At 34.5% G+C, this 22,027-nt stretch overlaps 1 protein-coding gene across 3 annotated transcripts in view; it reads right to left on the reverse strand.

The window, feature by feature from the left end:
• Positions 1-22,027, reverse strand: part of LOC111060573 (nascent polypeptide-associated complex subunit alpha, muscle-specific form-like) — a 241,056-nt gene that overhangs the window by 30,908 nt on the left and 188,121 nt on the right. For all 3 annotated transcript variants that reach the window (XM_039432924.1, XM_039432925.1, XM_039432923.1), the window contains one exon: positions 14,041-14,128. The gene's annotated coding sequence lies outside the window, so the exon portion shown is untranslated. The remainder of the gene's footprint in view (positions 1-14,040; positions 14,129-22,027) is intronic.

The raw sequence follows: 22,027 nt of genomic DNA on the forward strand, positions 1-22,027 counted from the left end.
GAACAGGAAATGATGCCTCAATCGTGAAAGGAAGAAGAAGAATATGAAAATAATTTTTTTCTGAATTTTTAGTTTTATCTTAAAAGTCCATTTCGATGTAGCATCTTATAACGTGTCTATAACATTGAATGTTGGGATATGAACCACATAATATACAGAGTAGGTGAAAAGTCCGAGAACGGCTTAAGATATTGAGCGCCTTCTGCGCCACTAACACGCGTATTCCAATTGATATTTTTATTATATCTGTATTCGTACTGAAACAGCGATATACAGTCTCCATTCATGTTGAATTATATTGTGATAAGTAGTGATATACGAGTGACTATGATATAAATATTGGAAATCACAATGAAATAGACAAATAACAACATTTTTTCACCTGATTTCAAGCTATTATAGAAAAGTCTGTTCCATATCATACCATCCATAGCCGCCCTTAATGAAATTTGCAGGACGATTACTTTACCTCATTTTGTGATGTTGATTTTCTGCGACAGCAAAATTACAATGTAGAATAAATATGCACATAACATGCAAGACATGAGTTTTTTAGGATTATAAGCGTGCATTATACACAAGTCTAATAAATGTGGATAAACCGTTTATCTCAACCTTTCTAGAAAAAAAACGGGAGTTCTAAATGCTCCCATTTTGAGCAACACGCGATAAATCTTTATCTTCCCACTAAACGTTGATAATCCATTTAAATGTTGAGGTTTCATAATGTATATATTACAGACTGTTGTCGCGAAACTCAAAGTGTGTTCTCAAGATAAAATTTATGAGCCCTAGAAGTTATACGATTTTATCGCAATTTGAAACAGTACTGGAAATTTACAAGTTAGGAGATTGATAGCAATCAGCACTTCATTATACCAGTTGATTCAGATCTATACTCACGATGAAGCATGAAAACAAAACTTCGCGTTAATAATATTTATACAAATGTTGAGGTTTGGTCTTGCTTCATGGCGCATAGTTTATTACAGTGTGTGGTATACAAGGAACAGGTTTTTCAGTGCTTCATTTAATTATAACGGAAATAATAGACTGCAGGTTCTTTATTCAATGAATTACACTAAAAGATTATATAAAAACAATTTTAATGACTTCGTTGTAGTCTAGACACTTGTGTTTCCACGTAAATATTCAAAGAACACCTAAATTTCAATAAGAAAAAAAAAGAAAAAATAATGCAATGCTCTACAGGAGAGCTTCATCAGCCCAGAAGTGATATATATTCCTAATTTTTTCATCGAAAAGTAAGTGTTTTTTGAATATTTACGTGGAACACAGTGTCTAGACAGACTGTAGTAATACAGTTAGCTATAACAAAGCTATTATAGAGTGTTCCGTCATGGAAGACAACAAAATTTTATTCTACTTTGTAATTTTTCGAACTTATCATCCAAAGCTGGCTTGAAATAAGAATGTGAATCCGAGCTTTAACAACTTGGAATGGTAGATGAGTGAATATTTCTTCAGTTGGTAGTACGACGTTACTCAAATTTATCAGCACGAGAAAAATTTGATGGAAGTAAAAATGATAATGATCTACATTCATTTTGCATTGTTGTTTATCCAGTGATTATAAAAAATTAACTTAATTCGATCCCCGTTGATTCATGAGAGATAAGATACGAACTTTCAGAAACATTTTGAATTTTAATGGAACATTACTTTTTAGATGTTCAATTACAATTCACTTAGATAACATTACAAATTAAAAACATCACAATTAAAAAAATGTTTTAATTATTCGAGCCCTGGATTCATGAAGAATGATTCAAAATATAATAATTTCAGTACACCAACATACAATTAAATAAAAAATTCATTGATGTTCATTGGAACATCATTGATGACAAAGAGAGCAAGCTTATCTTTGAACATTCGAGCCACTCAAGCCTATTGACGAGCATCACTGAGTACGAAGCTCGCATCAAATCGACGCTAAGTACAACATCCGTCTATGCTTTTAAACATTTCCATCGTATTGCATCGCATTTGTTCAACTGTGAATTGGGCATATAAAGCATAAATGGTCCACATACTACATACATGAATGTGAGCAGTCGTATCGGCATTTAGAGCAGTCATTGATGGCTGAAGTCCAAATTGAATGTTGAGTGCAGATGAGTCTGTTACGTTGTTACACTTCGTTTGTTGATCCTCAATGTTTGTTACGACTATGTTACAAGTGCGTTACATTGTTGGCTCCTTTCATTGTACCCCTATGTTACACGCAATCCGCTAGTGTTACACATTATTCTTCATTTCATTCGTTTATTCCTTATTTGTGTTACGAGTGTGTTACATCACTATCACATGTTATTCATCACGTGTTACGCTGTTATGTCGAAAAAACTTCAAAAATTAAAGGATTTCAAATTTCAAATTTGTAGTCTTAATTCAATTTCACATGGAACAATGAGAGAATCTTCTCCTATCTCATCTCTATCTTGTTCTGTGTTTTAATAATAAGTTACTTGTTCACTGAACTTTTTTATCACTGATTTGTTGTTAATATGAAATGATAATTCGATCCGTTATCATTTACTGATCTTGATTTTAACAGAGGGGTATAACTTTTCTTGAATATTTTTCTAAATATAATTTTTCCTCCTCTCAATATTTTTTTTATTGTAAAACATTTAAGACTGTATTTTTAGTTTTTCTATGAAATTATTTTATTCAATTGTCTGATGTATTTGTAAGGGAGACAGAATGGGGTTACCTATTTACAGATAAAATTTTTTTGATCACGGAATTTTTTGTACTTGATATTATAGTCACAATCTATAAAAGCTGTAATATTTGAAGCTTCGCAAGCAGACACAATTTGAGGATCGTGAGAGATGGTGGAAATCTCAAGAATAATTGCTAGAGATTGAAGAAGTGTCTTAGAGCTTTTATCCTGAGTCTGATAAATTCATGGAAACAGTGACGTAAATATCTTTAGCAACCATGTACTCGTTGAGCTCACATTGTGTATTAAACGATGAGAAGCGTTTGAAGAGAGTTTGTAAAATCGAGTTACTTTGATGCAATTTGATGTAGGCAGCAGACGAATAATACTCGTTATAAGCCTGCATCAGACAAATAATACTCGTTATAAGCCTGCAGCAGACAAATCTGCAAGGAAATTAGCTACAATAATAGTATCTTCCCAGTATCTGCACAGTAACGGCACAGTATCTGCAAGAACATTCGTAGATTGTGCGGATCTTTTAGACGAGCACAGCATTCTCTACCTTGTTACTGTTATTCAATTGCAGTTGCCGAGAGTTTACCCATCTGCGAGCTTGATTGCAATTGTTGTTGATTGGCGTTGAGTGCCAGTTTGATTGCTCAGACTCCGCGTTGACCAACTGTTGAAGGCAGCGAATTGAAGCACACAGCGAACAAAGCCGTCATCCCTGCCTCTATTATACAATAGGAGCCGAGGAATGAAATTTGAATTACCGCGATTAGAATGACAAAAGCGCACTCTGTCTCTGTCTCTGCACCACGGCTTTTCTTCGCCCTTGAATTTATTTACTTGTGTCGACAGTCTCTCTGCCGGCTTTAGTGCAGGGCAAACAACAAAGGTAGTACTTGGAGAGCAATAGTGTACTTCACAGTCATTTATCTGGGATTTCTTCCTGCTTCGAGTATAATAAGGTGTATAATTCCTCTGGAGAGGGAAATCTTTGAATTATCATCTTATTATTGCATCTTAGATGGATACGTTTGAATGCTTTCTAGAAATATTGTGCTTTGAGAGAAGGAAGTGAAGCGAGAGAAAAATGCAGAGAAGTGAAAGGAGGAGTAGATCATATACAAACCGGATTGGAAAAAAATTCCCTATAGGTTTGATAGTATATTTTTTCCTAGGTAAAAAAAATTTGTTTTTGCTGGATCAAGATTGCATAAATCATAATAATGACTATTTGCCTTTCATAATGTTTCGCTACTTTCGATGATAAATGTCTGTTTCTTACTGTGATTAACATACTATTTGTAGTTGTTTAATCTACAAGATCTCTTAGATAGTTTCCTGCACTTTGAAGCGAAATGACAGGTTGATGTAGCAAAGGATGGAAAGTATATTTCAGATGCGAATATCGATTTAATCAATGCATATAAGCAAACATGTTTTATCATGTTATTATCCATGAACTGATTTCATGGTTTATTCCACAGTTCAATTATTGTTCCACCAATCACGATTTCTGGAGATTTACAAGATAGGTTTTTCTATTCTCCAATGTAACATTACATAAGCTACGTGCAGACTTATGTGCCACAAACACGCGTATTTCACTTTTTATCAGCTGATGCTACGCTTGTTATATCTGTATTTTACTTTTTCTGAACAAATATTCTGGATATAATAAGAATAGTGATAGTCGATGGAAAATTAAATGCACGTGTTCATAACGCATACGTCTGTGAAGATGGTGGAAAGTGAAGATGTAGAGATGATGATAGAGCTGATGTAAAGTCTGTATGCAGCTCTATTGAGAGAAAGAAAACATTATTTGCATTTATCACTAATCTATTTCGAAGATAGAAGTAGAAAAGCTTGTTCGCTAAATTGAAGCTCCGTTGATTCTCCCCCAAATGAGAAAGGATTAGCTCAAATAGAATTTAATCACCAAATTGCAAATACATCATTTGGTGGACTAAGATTATACTGCGCGTAATACTTCAGCGCTGAACGAAGCTCTCGAGTAGGCCCACCTAATGACTGAAGAGCTGTTTTTAGCAGAAGCTGTGCCGAAACGAAATGCCAGCAATAATATCCTGATCTCTGTGCTCTGGCTGTTACCGAGATTGGATCCTAAGGGGAGTGCTTAGCTGAGCGATGATGTTTTCGGATTTCGGCTTTCGTCGGCTGCTACAAGCAGCGAGCCAGATTCTTGTTCTTTGCCGGGCCAATCATCCAAACCTGACTCATTTCAGGTTCTTGCTCAAATCTGCCCTTTAACTTTAAGAGGCCATGTTTCCACCCTCTTTATAATTATTACATATTGGATGAATTCTCATCTTTCTTATTCTTTTTATGGGAGAATGATATTCTCCACCATTATGGTTCTAGAATAATTATCAATATTATATTCCACTTCTGAATAGTTTCAATCCCCTGTATTTAGTTCATTTTACGTTTTATTTTTGTAACATCCACATTTCCCTCTATTTTTCTGGAGGAATTTTTATTCTCATTTATCATTATTCTCCTTGGAGTTCTCTTACACTCTACTGGCAAAACTTTAATCTTTCCTATTTTCTGCTTGAAAAGTTTCTTTTTACTCTATTATTTCACAAGGAAGGATGAAAATTCTCATCAAAATGATAATTCTGGTTCGTCAATGTTCAGTAAAACAATTCAATAATAATAATGATATTGTATTATACGTCATACAGTATAATCATACAATATGATAGATAATTTCTTGCAATTGTATTGTATATATTATAACAAATACTCTCTTGGGGAATAGGGTAGTGGAAGGTCGAGTGGATGAAGCTACTGTCAATTCTTGTGCGAGTTACAGTGCCACTTTGCACTAATAAACAGTAGTAAAACCTTGAGGTGTTGAGATTCAAAACAGCATAAAAGATTCAAAACACCAGTGCAGAAAGTCATTTTTTACTCCAGCGCTTTTTATAGTGCGACTTTGCACTAAAAATATTTCTTCAGTAGTAAAACCAAATTTTGCAGAACATTTCGAAGTGAAATTTTGAAATAAGGTTCAGAACTGTGATATTATTTACGTTGTTTTGAGTTTGAACACCGCAAGGTTCCACTAAGTGCCGTTTGCACAGTTACAGTTTAAACTAAATTTAATTTTGAAGTGAAATTAAACCGTATCAAGTCTCGTTTGTTATCATGTGATTCATTTTGAGTCCAAGCCACCAGCTGTTCAAATTCAAGCTTTAAGCTTTTTAAGCATTTAAGCTTTGACTGTGCAAACGGCCCTAAAAGTTTAATAGTCTTTTTCGGACTCACTTAGTATTATCATAGAGAAACAATAGCGTAAGAAGATATCCCATAGTATAGGGCGTTTATGTTGCAACTTTTACTGTTATCTCAAGTCGATTACTGACGATTATTATCGATTTTTACTGTTTTGACCGGGTAAAAGTGTATGAACGGCACAATATGAGAGACTACCAGCGTCATAAAGCTTCACAGGAAAGAAGTACATGGACTATCAGCTTGAGATAACAGTGAAAGTTGCGACATAAACGACCTATACCATGGGATATCTACTTACGCTATTGTTTCTCTATGGTATTATATTCGTTGATATTATTATTTGATACGTAATGATAACTCAAAAAAAGCCTTGAGATATTATCAGCTAAATTGTTCATTTCTACGAGCACTATCTACAGAATTTTCAGAAAGGTGTGGGAAGTTTGTCAGGCTTTGTAGCAGAGTACCGTGTACTAATTTTCAAGTACAATTTACAAACAGTTGCAGTGTCAGTGAAACAAGAAAGCAATCATTGTTGAGACAGTTGCTGTCATAGCCGCTTCACTGGCTGCATGCTCAATGACTTTCGCCTCAGTTCAGATTGAATGAAACATCTCCATCAACCGCATTATACAGTCAAATACTGTTCATAACAAACTGGCGCAACAACCACTGCTGACGTCATGAGCACACCTACGCCGCTTTCAAGCTCTAAATTCTGAGCTCAATTCTTGCATCGATACAAAACTCGATACTGGAAATTCTGAGTTCAATATTGCACTGATACATAACTCAATACTTGAGTTGTCATTGGGGCCGTTGCTCAATGTTCTTCAACAATGTGAACCTCAACAAAGAACAAGCTTCAGTCAATACTTCAATGCACCCGTATTGCATTCATCGACTATGAATGAATATGAATGAAGTCATATGTTTTCAAATTCCATCAAAGCATTTCCAATGTGATTATAAACTATTTTATGGAGAGATTGAGTTTTGTCATGTAATTGAAGAATAGTATCTAAATGTGCAATTTTTCAATGTTGAGATTCAACTTGCAGTTCAATTCGATTCAATGAAATTTCATTGAAAGACATAACACAATAAAAAACGGAATAATCATACAATTAGTTAGTGAGACATAATATATTATACAATATATTCTGCTGTGATAGCTATGAGAAAGGAGTGAAATGATTTGAATTCTATCAAGATAATTCAAATTGTATTAGAATAATTCAAATTGAAAGCAATCAACTCCCATAATATATAATCAGAATCATTCATCTATAAACCTACTAGTGTATCACAATTCTAATGTAGTAATGCCATATTAATCATTGAAAACTTGCAAATATCTAGAAACTTTACTGAGCGATTATCCTTCATAATTCATTGCTCCATGACTAATTTTGTTCTGAATCTTCTATTATCTTAACTTCAATCTAGTATCAAATCCTAGAGAGTGGCAGAATTCAACTAATCACACTGATATGTACGATTAGGCTCGTAAAAATCTCAACAATTATTGTTAACTACCAATCAAAACATATCATCATTGCTGCACGTAATTTGTTCTTCATTCTCTCATCTGTCAAAAATATGCACTTCTCATTCGTGGTTTGCCAACATCTTTCGTCCCTAGCCCCATTTGACAAAGAGTACTTATTCCAGTGAGGAATTATTTTTCCATTATGAAATGCAAAGATTGTCGACTTAGAATATAATTGACAGATCCGTATACCCCTTTCATAGGTGGACAGTGGGATGAAAAATGGAAATATGAAAAAAATCGTAGATTCCCTAAACTGACACTACACTACAATCACAGTTATAGTGCTTCTTCTGTAATATTTTGCAGTAGATGATGGTAGACTATAGATACATTTCATAGCATCCCCACCTTCTTCTCTTGTACTTTGTCTTTGAACAATAATTATGTGGAGTGTGAAAGTACAATACTGCCCATTCAAGTTGAAATGAAAGACGATTCTACCGTATTTATTCATTGAGATTCTGCGGCCAATGATAGACCATAAACGCATTATACTCTTGTACTTTGTTTTCACAACAAACATTGTGTTGTTATAGTAGATAATAAAGCCCATTCAAGTCGATAACTTGATGTTTTTCCGCATTCATCCATTTGTGGCAGAGTCGTTAAAATCCGAGAATATTGGACCACACTCACACTTTGTTTCTGAACAGAAATCAAGTTGTGAAATTAGAATACAGCCCATTCAAGTTGATAGAACGCTGATTTCAACGCATTTATTCATTTGTGGTCAATTTATTCAAATCTGACAATATTGGACCACACAAATTTTGTTTTGATTCCGCTTATGTCTTATAATTGGACAATTCCATTTAAACGGATGCTGTAAACCCGGCCCGTTTTGATCGCGAGAGCAGTGCAGGCAGGGTGAATGCTGGTTTACACATTACACATATGGCAATATTGCACATTACACAAACATAACACAACAGGGGATTAAGTTGATTACAGGCAACACTGCAGCTGCGAAGTCGCTCGGGGACATTTATCGCTTCCCGACCGGTAATTACAGACGAATGCACCCTCTTCCGCCATGCGTGTGAATATATCGCACCGAATTTGGAGATCTGTTAATCAGAATTATTGGTGTTTCCAGTTTAGAAATGGCTCTTGGTTTAGAAAGAGAATTATAGATTATGGAAAGGAAGATTAAAAGTATGGATTATAGAGGACTCTTGAAGACGAGTAGGGTAGACAATTTAAAAGTAGAATAAAGTATCTTTAAACATATGAATTATGGAGGACTCTTGAAGACGAGTAGGGTAGACAATTTAAAATTAGAATAAATTATCTTTCTCATGTATGAACTGAGAACAACATAAGGTTGGGCAGGAAGTTATGGATGATTTGAGAAACAGACAGAATTTAACAGATGTTATTTCCCGTACATAATCAATGTTTTAATTTTTTCCTCTTTCATTTTCATAATGGCAGCATTCAAGGTACACACTAAAAGAATAAATTCTTAGATTAACACTTTGCACAGAGATGTTGTGGAATTTCTTAATAATAAGGTGAAATATCAAGATGTTGTTAATTCCAAAAAATTTACACAAACTCCTGACAAGTTAAATTTTTGGAATTGGATTTGAGAACATCTTTTTATTTCACCTTGATAAATTCTGAATTTCGTTTAAAAATGAGTGTGTAAGTGTTATTTCAAATTATCCATACCTCCCTGCCCAATCCTGTACAATACTATGATTGTGGTTCAAATGAGTCTTTAGATGATTTATGGAAATTGATAAATTTTTTAAATCAACAATAACCTAATAACAAATTCTGGTTCAAATCTCTCGTTCATGTTAGGAATAGTAGAAATAATTTGAAGATAATCTGGAATACTACTAATCGATTATTACAACGAACTGTGAATTTGTTTAGCTGTGAAATATATCAAGTGCCTGGGAGGATTTAGGATAATTATAATCTTGATGGGGTAACTGATTGATTCTGATCAGAGTTATATCTTGTTGATAATCATCAGTTGAATGAATCAAGGATGTGGAATCACCTTCTATTTGTTTCCAGATTCCATCAGAAAATACGAGTAGAGAGGAACAGGTGGATTTTCTTCTAATCTTAGAGGGAAGAAATGAGTGAGAGAAAATCAAAAGAAGAAATTATTTCAATTAATCATAATATCATATTGGATTATATAGTTTTAAATGAATAAGCGATATGCAGGGTCGAGAAAGCGAGAGAAAAAGACAAAACAGAACGTTTCAAAGAGGGAAAGAAGTTAATAGAAACATAATAAGTGAAGTATTCTTATTTAATTTAGTTTTCAACTCTTCTAAATTCAAAATTCCCAGTTTATAAATATTTTTGACTCAAAATTGGACGAATATCATGAAGTGTAACCTATTTTTGGACAATTTTTATCTAAATTTGGGAAAGGAACAGTTTTCGGCTTTAAGCCTGTAGTTCCTTCCCAATCATTCATAGTTGAGAATGATATTGTATGTATCAATGTTATTTATTGTCAATAAATAATGTAATAGGAAAAATAACAGTAACAGCAAGCGAGGAAAAGAAAGCAATGAATAACAGAGAAAGAAGAGTGATTATCAGTTGCATTTTTTGAAGTATATCCTCAGAAGTCAATGAGAAGCCCATTTTAAATGATTTTTATCACGTACAGGACAAAAATCAATTTATGATTTTTAATGCAGACAGTTTATAACCTTCCCCGATCCAATTAGCAGCAAAATGCAGATAAAAAATGAAATTTCACAGTAACTGAAAGCACAGCTCGTACCATGCCATGATGACGTTTTTGCTGCGTGAAGCTCAGTCATCTCATAACAGAATGACATCGTTCACGAGATTAGCTGTTGAAATTTATGGGCAGGGGACGGCGCCACCTGGCAACCCGCAACACACGGCTGTTGAGCGGGTTGCAGAACCGGTAGAAATACGGCGCTCCATAGTGAGATTCAACAGATTCTGTCAGCAGTAGTTGAACGGAAAGCATTGATGTTGTTCATAAGGGATACTGACAGTTTGAAGTTTAACTCTTCACTGTTATATTCACTACGAACTGTCAGTATTGGTTGAATTAGAAGCATTGATGCTGTTCATAAGGAATACTGACTGTTTAAACATTAAATCGTCACTGTCATATTCACACTAAATTGTCAGTATTGGTCGAATGAGAAGCTCTGATGCTGTTTCCAAGGGAAGCTGACAATTTGAATCAAATCTCTTCAACATTCACTCCATACTGTCAGTATTGGTTGAATGGGCAGCATTGTTGTTGGTTATGGAGAATGCTGTCAGTTTAAAGTGAATCTGAGTGTAATGCAGCTGCTACTCATCAGAAAGGACAAACATAAACAGTGCTGGCATGCCTTGCCTTGCCTTGCCGTGCCATGCTGGCAGGATGAAGTTGTCACTCGGCTTAACTCATTTGGCGCGCGCGCTGTGATATAATTTATGGTCGAGCTCTAATGTGACAACAACGTCTTCTCAGATGAACTACGGCTGCAGATGGCACCAGCAAATTGAAGTTTGCATTATATGCAAATCAGTTTTTATGATAGTGTTGTTGTTGAGGAGATTGAATTTGTTTTGTAACGGAAGGATATTCTGTAAGGATGTTAAGGTTTTTGAGCGATGGCAGAGTCTTTATAGTAATGGAAAATGGTGATATTTGATAGTTTTATTAGGAGTAAGTTTGAGATTCTTTTCAAGTTTCAAAATTTTCAATTATCGATACAATAGTTTTCACTTACCAGTGATTATTTATTTAGTGGAGTTCTCTTTATTAATTTGGTTTTCAACTTTTCTGAATTCGAAATTCCTAGTTTATATATAAAGTTTATATAATGGAAAATAATTATACAGGTATTTGATAGTAGTATTAGGAGTAAGTTTGAGATTCTTTTCAAGATTCAAAATTTTCAATTATCAATACAATATTTTTCAGTTACCAGTGATTATTTATTTAGTGAAGTATTCTTATTTTATTTGGGTTTCAACTTTTCTGAATTCGAAATTCCTAGTTTATATATAAAGTTTATATAATGGAAAATAATTATACAGGTATTTGATAGTTGTATTAGGAGTAAGTTTGAGATTTTTTTCAAGATTCAAAATTTTCAGTTATCAATACAATATTTTTCAGTTATCAGTGATTATTTATTTAGTGAAGTATTCTTACCTCCCATTTATGAATCACCACAGATTGAGATTCTCTGACAAAAGTCCTGGTGTAATTGGTTTGAGACTGTTTAAAAAGTTACCAAAATGTTTATATGCCCCATCAATAAATTTTAAAAGAGAACTCTATGCATACTTAGTGAATAGGGCTTACTATAGTGTAGATGAATTTCTGAATGATGAAACTTGAATTCTGCTGTTGTATTATAAATGTATTCTTACCATTGTTATATACTTAAATTTTTAATTTTACATTGTTATTCTGTCTATTTTTATGTTTTGACTTGGCCTGTATGTTCTTTTTTGCTCAATAAAATGAATTTGAATTTATTTAATTTGAATACTATTTTTGGACAATTTCTATCGAAATTTGGGAAAGGAACAGTTTTGTGCTTTAAGCCTGTTGTTCCTTTCCCAATCATTCATAGTTGAGAATGATATTGTATCTATCAATGTATAGATGAATATTTGAGTTTTCCTATAAGAAAGGTGTCTAATCTATTTTGTTCAATTCTCTCCAATAATTGAAATTTGATACTCCAATAATCAATCACTATCGAATGCAGAGTAATTAATCTTATGTTGATGTCATTAGCACATTTAGCTCAAAACAACTTCAAAAACGTCACAAAATATACCACAACAATCCATTCTCCACAAACTATTTATCAAATCTTGTGGCAAATTTGGTGTTATACGACTTGAAAATATAACCTTCAGATCAGTGAATTCCTAGAATTTTTGAATATTAGGCGGTCACAAATTCTATGAATCTATCACACACATAATATATTACAATCCATTTTAATCAATAATTACTCTGATTATCCATTTGACTCAATATTAATTCATTATTACCTTGTACTATCAATTACTTATTGCATTCGAGAACTAGTAGCTTAGATTAGTTATTACATCAGTACATGATCATATTACGCCGTCACTGTGATAAACGTTGGTTGAACCTGTAAGATGAGCATCACAAAATCAATTTGCTCAATAAATTGATTGAAATTGATCAGCACAAGTGCAGAATAGCGGAGGTGGGTTGTGTCGTAATGTGATACAGAGATCATCGGATACAGTGTTTCAGAGATGGTGATCGGAAGAGCTGGTAAATACGATTCCGGCTCCGAGGGGAATTGCTCAACACAATTTGCTCTGATATTGACTCCTCGAAATGAGCAGATATGAACCAATCTGCTCCATCAGTGTGTGGCCAGTTCTCAGAAGCCAGGGTTCTCAAATTATTGTTGTTCTGTCTAGATTGGCATCCCACGTGCTGGTATAGATTGAATATTATTGAAAACGGAATATTGCGTTGCCAGGATACAATTGAGACAGCTTCACTTATAACAAATGATTTGAACCAGTATATAGAATTTGATGTCACAATTTCCATATGAGATTCCTCTAGAATATTATTGCCTCTTCTCCACATACTATTCCACAAATCGTGTACTAAATTCGGTGTTGAACGAGTTGAAAATATAACTTTCAGACAATCATAACAATCATCCAATGATGAATAAATCCATAAAGTGGAAGATATACTCACTTATACCATAGAGAAACAATAGCGTAAGTAGATATCCCATGGTATAGGGAGTTTATGTCGTAACTTTTACTGTTATCTCAAGCCGATTACTGTCGATAATTGTCGATTTTTACTGCTTTGTTGGGGTGACAGTGTATGAACGGCACAATATGAGAGACTACCAGTGTCACACAGCTTCACGGGAAAGAACTATGTGGACTATCGGCTTGAGATAACAGTAAAAGTTACGACATAAACTTCCTATACCATGGGATATCTACTTACGCTATTGTTTCTCTATGCTTATACTATCCAAACACATTTAAAACAAGACAAAATCTCCAATTGTGTCGTGGTTGAGTGGTAGAAATAAGACATTACTGTCCAAGATTCCTCACATTATCAAATTAGATGGTCAAGTCATTCTCTTATCTATGGAAATTAATCCTTTAGTCAGCTTTTAGAGATGAGCCTTTTTTTAAGAACCTTTTCAAAGCTATTGAGGCAACAACGGTTGAGAACCAAAATACGTCAAGTGAGGCGAATTATGTTGCATAAACTGACTATATTCTATTGTAAATTTATCATGAATATTTCCTAAAATGAACTCCTAAACACTGAGCCTAGAATCATCGAAATCTACATGAAAAAAATATTGTTAAGTAAGGTGAATTATGTTATATGTTAAAGAAGCTGACTATAGATTATTCTAAATCTATCACGATTATTTTCCAAAATGAGCTCTCAAACACTGAGCGTAAAATTATCGAAATCTACAAGAAACAAGATTTAAAAATAGATATTTGCAATGCTCACCGTTTTACAAGATTCATATCAATAGCTCGTTAACGGATCAAGGTTGAAAGCAGCGCTTCTCCCCCCAGCTTGACCGTGCTGGCCGAATCTGAAAACAAAGGAAATTTTAGTTTGAAGTTGCAGAATCTGTGACATTAGAGACTTATAAAATTTCTAAAACCTCGAGTTACAACACATTCAGAAATAGTATTCGTGTTTCCTGGAGCACCGTATTGATTAAACTGTCATTTTCAAGTATTCTGTAGGTATGACGTAGTTAATTATTGAATACCAATCAATTATGTTCTGTTTTTCGAGGTTGGAAAATGAGTCGGGAAATTCCACTCCATCGATTATGCTGATTAGTAATTTGGACGTAAAATGTAGGAAACAGTTCGATACACCGGAGGCATAACATGAAAACAAACTTTGAAATCGAAGACTGTATAAACGATTTCGCTTCCCGTCTCTCTCACTCTGTGAAGTCGCCTATCTAATGAAAGGTGTTCAAGGTGGTAATATTTCACAGTCGACTGTCAGCCATCGAAATAAGGAAGGCCTGCATTTTCTTGAGTCGTTCAACGTCCCAACGTTCGCAGCCAGAAGTAATTAATGGTCCAATACTTCCTCTTCCCACTCACTCACTCACACTTTTACTCTCACTCTCTCTTTCTCTCCGTTGCGCAGGTCATCGACCTAACCTGCCATTGTAACTAATGTTAGGTAAAGGCTGAAATCGACTTCAAAAGCTGAGGCCAAGTCCATAATCAGACCAGAAAGCCCCAACTTCTTTTCACAACTTTCCAAGTGCGGAGTCTCATTCATTCGAAAGTTGCGCTTCATTCATCTTCCATCACAACGTGCAATTGTCAAGTGTAATGGATTGCCTCCGAGGAGCATTTTGTATGATAACTGGAGATTCCAAAATACTCGAAAAATGATGGACAATTCATAATATGATCATGGAGAAATAATGTTATTTTCAATCGAATATTCAGTAGATTATATAGTTGAGTAAAAAGACTAGATATTGCCAAACCTCAGTTTTCGCACACGATGTGGCTTTGACAATCTGTGGTTTGAATTTATTTAATCTTCTAACTCAATATAGATAACCAATGCCACGTCTACAACCGATTAGAAAATGTATTAAAATGTTGTGACATAAAAAGCACAAACAAACCTTACTGGATTCTAGCGTAGCAATGAGAAAATATTATATTGATAAAGTTTTTCTGTCTTATCAATCACCAAGATTTTAACTCATATTATTTATTCGATGTTGTTGTGTTGAATTCAATTGATTCATCCAGAATTAATATTATTTATCGATGGATATTTATTTTATCGATATCTATTTAACATATGTACTTCATTTAGATAATTCAATATTGTCATTCTTCTGCTCGGAGAATACTGGACAATGGGTCTATTGAGATTATCTTTTCAGTATCTACATATTGTTAAAGTGGATTTCCAGGTCTACATATTCAAATCAAATCGAATCAAACTTATTCCCATCCAAATACAGTTCACAAACATAAATAAAAATTACATTTTTATGGAAAAATTAGTTTCAATAATGTCATATGCAGTTTAGTAGGCCTACTTTTTCCTTACTATAACTACCGAATGCATCTTACTATAACTAACACAGAATGTTATAAATTTCCTTACAGAGCTACTGCACGATCTAAGCAACAGTTCTAGTAGACTAGGGTCTAGGACGGCTGTTTTTATTGTAGGCAGACTCAAACTGAATTCATTAGGCTTATTCCTACAGATCCCTCTTGTAGTGATGCTGAGACCTCGAGGAGCAAGTCAATAAAAACAGGACGGCTTGCAACAAAAACACACATCTCTGATAGCAGCTTCATTGTGGCTCAGCCACATGCTGAAGAAAGCAATGCTGAGATAAAGCTGTATGCGTTGTAATTGAGGAATAACGTTTTATCGTTCCATGCAAATTCCCCGCAAACATTTGGCTTACGGCAGTGGGAGGTTTCATATTACGGCGCAATCCTTCTCACCACTGTGTGGGAGGAAAATGAAGAAAAGAATTTCCGCTTGATCAAAAATATGATTCCTCGAAACGAACTTCAAAGAATTTCTTTTATTATCTTTGGATTATATTCAGGACGTTTATTACAAGAGATCAGCAGAAAGAACAATGAAAGGCTTGTCTTCATCCGTCGCTTTTCCGTTCTCATTTCCCGACCAGGAAAATAAAATAAAATATCTTCATTATCAGTTTTTCCCTTCCGGCTTGTCATGCGGAAAAAGCTCGCTGACTTCTCAGGCAACACGACGTGAATAGAATGTTCGTGACCAACCAATCTTGAATCAGTGATACCGAAATTATATGTAGTTGTCCTACTTGTGAGACACGATCACAGATTACAATCAGTTTGGTCACGATACTGAGTACTGTATAAAAATTAGGTTAGGTTCCAGATGGAATGAAGGAAATGCGCAGAGACTTGGGTTTGCTCATTTCGAAAATTTATAGTTCACAATGGAAGTTTGTAGGAGAGTTATAGTGATTTACAGCCATCTTCATAGGATAATATGAATATATTTATAATATATTGCTATTATATAATATATATTATATTATCTTCCTCATCGTTTAATCCTTGAACTTTTCAAATAGCATTATTCCTAAGAAAAATATTGAATAAATTGTATTAAATCACACCAAATTCTATCGCATACAAAGAATGATTGAATTGAATAAAGATCAAAAATAATGTAATATTCTTAGAACTGAGGATATTTGTTTCTATCATTCACTCATATCATTCGCTTACTTTCCATCCTCATTTGGCGACACCAAGAAAACCATGGTTCGAATGCTGCTCACGGGTAACGAAACAAAATAATATTCCTATTATCAAACGATAATGATAATAATCAAACTAATAATATTGATAGTAATAATTAATAAAGTTAATATTCGTTTATTCAGTAGCAAACGATAATATTCCTATTATCGTCAGGCATCATATTTTATTCCTGATTAATTACTCCAATAACACACGTCCTGATACTGAATATTCACTTTCCTCGACTATTTCGCTAGTGAGTCTTCTTCTTCTTCTTATTCTTTTCTTTTTCTTCTTCTTCTTTTTCTTCTTCTCAACCACAGTTGTGGTGTACCTATCGCACAATTCATCCTCATTCTCATCCTCAATTCATCAGAGAGAAACTATCTTTCTCTCCGATTATACGACATGAAATAATGATTTTTCAAAACGTTCCAAGTCGAAACAACTTCTCTTCAACCCTTCAAACTTGCCAGCAACTTTTCCATCAATGCGCAATTAGTAGGTCCGATGAGACGTACTGAGTTGAAGAGTAGTAAAAATTGAAAATGCTGAGATAGCAAAAAAGAGTAGAGTGCCCGGCGATGCACAATGAACATGAACAAAAGAAGAGCAGAAATTGCAGATAATGATTGAGCACGCTTCTAGCAAAATGCACCTCTTCAATGATGTAGCTGGAAGATGATGGAGGGATGGTTATGGTCAGAGGGGGCTGTAAGGCTCTGCAAAATTGACAGCACGCAATACCCAGCTTTCTAGAGGGGTCAAGAGTTTCAGATGCATAAACTACACGAATAGCGAATGTGCTGAGATCAGGAAAAATAATTCATTGCTTTGGTTGTGAGAGGGAAGGTTTGTACTACTCTTTCAACAAATTTACTTCCTTAACGATAGAGCTACATATGTAGCTGCTATTTAAACTAGATTATTATTAGAACTATCCAAATAAATTTGAATTAGTATGTTGAGAAGAGCAAAGTTCTCAGAAGAATACCTAGTGAAAGATTATAAGAAGTAAACTGTCACTCATCCTTGTATCTTCCTTCAACGAAAAATATACTGCCTACTACCTAGAGGTCCCAAGTTCAAATTTAGATACGAACAAAGGCTTCTAGTCAGGTCTTTCCCGTAAGGAACTCGACACCTACAAAAAACCATACGAATTTACTTTCACTAACAATAAATATCATTATGGAGACGAAAATGAGAAAGGGTTATAGAGGAAGGGACTCAGAAATAAAAAAAGGTTCAAAATCTCTGAGCAACGTGATAGTGAAAATGCTAATATGAAATAGGATTCTTATCACATGAGTGGTTTTTGAGAATCCATATTGCTTAGAGAATATCACTCATGCCATAATTATCAATCAATAATTAATTTGGTTATATAATTACAAATTTCAATTCATAATTTGGATACTTCATGCTTTGGTACTCCAATCAATGTAGAAGATCACAGCAAGTTTTCATACTTTTCCCATATAGCTAAGTGTAGGTTACTTTTTGTGTAGTTGAGAAGTTGATATTGTGGTAATTATTCATATTGAAGTTTATCAGAGATTGACAATGGTGTAATAACCTAAACCGGTCTTTTTAATTATCAATAAATCAATGGTTTTTTGACAATTTCTCAGTCTTTTTCATTCAAAGTGTAGGTTAAATGGTTCAATGGTTATCCTTATTCTGTTCCAATAAGCTAGAAATCAAAGTCATTCTCTAAAACCTTTCATGTTTCACACCAACAGAGTTTGTCATGAATTTATAAATCCAACAATGTTAGAGTTCTGGGAAAGCAGGACTTGCAGATAACGCGGTGCAATTCGATTAAGTTAACGGTAACTCCTTTTTCATGTTTAAGAAAAATTGATAAAAATCTGAATTACTTGATTGCAGGAAAAATGTCACACAACACTGTTTCATCTCAAGCTGGTTTGAGATTTCATGCTTTTGCTCGTAATTAAGTTAGCATGCTTCCCAAGCGGAATAGATTTTTTTTAAGTCCTATGGAATGCACTCATCATATTAGCTAGCAATTAATGTTTCTACTATGTTATTGACAATTCTGAGGAAAGACATCTTGTAAATCACAGATGATTGTCAAGACTCAAAATTAAACATGTCGAACAATAAAAACCTCAACTATAGCTTCAGTTATGTCCAACAATGGGATGTGAAAACTTTGTTATGTCATATATATAATCTCTTGATATCTTTCGCTCACATGGAAGCACTAGTTGTTCAATTTGAAATATTCATATTTCAAAAATGATGTTTCAAAATATTATAGTGAATCATCACATCTGCATCGATATGCATAGGTAATCCCACCACCAGCAGACTTTAGAGCACCACTTATAGATTGAGAAAATTCAAGATTGAGCTACTCAAAAATCTTTTTTTAAGGAAGTATTCCTTTTATTATTCTTTTGATTTATTTTATTCCTTTTTTACATTTATTCCTTATTTTGAAGCGCAACCAACAAAGTTATCATAGCAAATATGATCGCCAACGTTCGAAACGGACAGGCACCCTGAGAAGAAGAAGAAGAAGAAGAAGAAGAAGAAGAAAGAAGAAGAAGAAGAAGAAGAAGAAGAAGAAGAAGAAGAAGAAGAAGAAGAGGAGGAAGAAGAAGAAGAAGAAGAAGAAGAAGAAGAAGAAGAAGAAGAAGAAGAAGAAGAAGAAGAAGAAAGAAGAAGAAGAAGAAGAAGAAGAAGAGAAGAAGAAGAATTCATTTTATTGTAATTGAAACAGACGTTCTATTCTCATAAAACCATTAGTTCAACGACTATTACTTACATTAATCACGTATATATCATTGTACTATAGTTTTCATGATGAGAATCAGGACAAAACTTGAAAAAGCTTAAATATATCCAAATGGAGACATATGAGAGTCACCCACTGAGATAGCAGTTTTGTGTTTTAGTAGTTAATTCTCTAGTTGCAATGATGGATTTTTCACTTAACTTGAATCTCCTCAATGCAGTCCTAATCTGTGTCAGAAAAAAGCTGAGATTTAGAGTAACCGGAATTCCAGTCAGTTAAAAACTTGCTGTGAGTTGATCGTGAACGACTCTTGGGAGAATGAGAAAGGGGTAGAAGTCGAAACTTTTAATTGAAGATGAGGGATTAGACAGCCACAATTGAGTGGGATGGTAGTCCAGGATAAGACGTCTCAAGGGAGTTCTTGTTTCTTGGATCATTTTTCACAGATTTGATTTATGTTTCACCACAAGAGGCGGCCTGACAGAGTCGGACTGTTATTTCTCAGACTTTATTGTCTAGATTTCTCCCAGTTGCCACTTGATTACCTCAGTTAGCCACCAACTTGGATCAACTCGATGTCGTTAGGGTACAAGCTTTATTACCCCGAAATAAAGCACAGCTCTCTTATAAGTGGCTTTATTGTAAAATACTCCCAAGCAAGCAAACACTCGAGTTGATTACATGGAATGAATGAGATAACTTTGCTCTGAGTTCAGCTGTAGGTGGGAGTGATGACGCACCTTCTTGAAATGTTATCTTCAATTCCTCATTCCAATATTGTTTTTCAAGGTACTAGTAAGCTGTACTGTGGACGCTATATCATAGGCCATTTTACGAACCTCCATCTTGTAATTGATCCTTTCAATTGAAATGTTTTACTTGATCATATTGATCAATTGTGATATGAAAAGGATCTTCTTTTATACTACTCTTCAATTTTGGTGACTGCAGGTGGAACCTCCTTATTTAGCCTGCAAGAAAAGGAACATTTTTCCAAAATCGATAATAATTGTTCCTTATAATAATGAGTATTGTGACGGTACAATATCTCTATATTCCAATGAAAATCTCTTCCTAGTGTAGATGGTATAATATAATCTACTAGCCGTCAGGCTCGCTTCGCTCGCCATATCCGTCTAGCCAGGGGGCTCCGCCCCCTGGACCCCCCAATGGATCGTCCAAAAATGAGATCAGCAGGCTCGCCTGCATGTAGGCCTCAGCGGAACCTATGTACCGAATTTGTACGTATTATGTCAATTTGATCTCGAAAAACACCTGTTACTATATCGGCGTATCTTTGGCGAACAAAATTCTTCCACCTCAGCTAAACCTGTGTACTGAATTTTTTTAAATATATTTCCATCAATTATTGAAAAAGGTGAGGAAACGCAGAAAAGCTGATAAAACGCTAATTTTGGATAACTGGATAAATTGGTATTCAGGAGGTCCTGGATAAATGCATTTCAATCTTCAACTTGGTGTCAACCTAACAAAGTCAACTCAACTTAATGCCAACCTGACAAAATTTTCAATTTAGTTACCAGAACAAGTGTTTCGAAGAGGTACTCTCTCTAGATTATAGTTCTATATTAACATATGGTATGGACATTTCAATTATAATTTTAAGATATTGGAATAAGAAGAATATACATGCTAAAAAAACTTTAAACCCTTAAAAACCACCCTTAGACTTAAAATATTGTCAAAAGATTTCTTAGTGCGCCTCTAAAGGGCCAACTGAACATACCTACCAAATTTGAACGTTTTTGGTCTGGTAGATTTTTAGTTCTGCGAGTGAGTGAGTCAGTCAGTCAGTCAGTCAGTCAGTCAGTTAGTCAGTCAGTCAGTCAGTCAGTCAGTGCCATTTCGCTTTTATATATATAGATTAGGTCTTCATACAGATTTCATTTCGAGAGAGCATGAAATAGAGCATTATAGAAACGCGTTTTTAGAAATACTTTAATACGTTTTTCATAAGATGTTTTCAAAATGTTTGCATAGCGTCATCGACGAATGATCTCTATGTACGCTATATCTATGTATGATAAGGCTCTATGTACGGTATATTTTATGTATGATAACATTTTAAAATCATTGAGTGTAAGCTAAATTCTCTCCTGTCATTTCTCCACCTCTTTTGAATGGATATCTTGATCAATATCAGTCAGAAATAGTTCCTACAAGTGGAAAATAACAAGATAATTTCAATGCTATTTGATTGGCTTATTGGTATGAGAGAAGTCCGGAGTGTCGAGGCGTGAATGCTTCAGAAAAAATTGGGTCGTGATCTCGCCATTCACAATGTGAGTCACGTTTTGTTTGTAAGTCGGGCCGTGTGACAAAGTCCGGTTATTAAGGCACGAATATTGGACATCGGCCGCGACCTTGCACGGATCAGGCGAAATTTGAAACCAAT

The sequence above is a fragment of the Nilaparvata lugens genome, chromosome 7 (assembly GCF_014356525.2).
Source record: "Nilaparvata lugens isolate BPH chromosome 7, ASM1435652v1, whole genome shotgun sequence".
Taxonomy (NCBI): domain Eukaryota; kingdom Metazoa; phylum Arthropoda; class Insecta; order Hemiptera; family Delphacidae; genus Nilaparvata; species Nilaparvata lugens.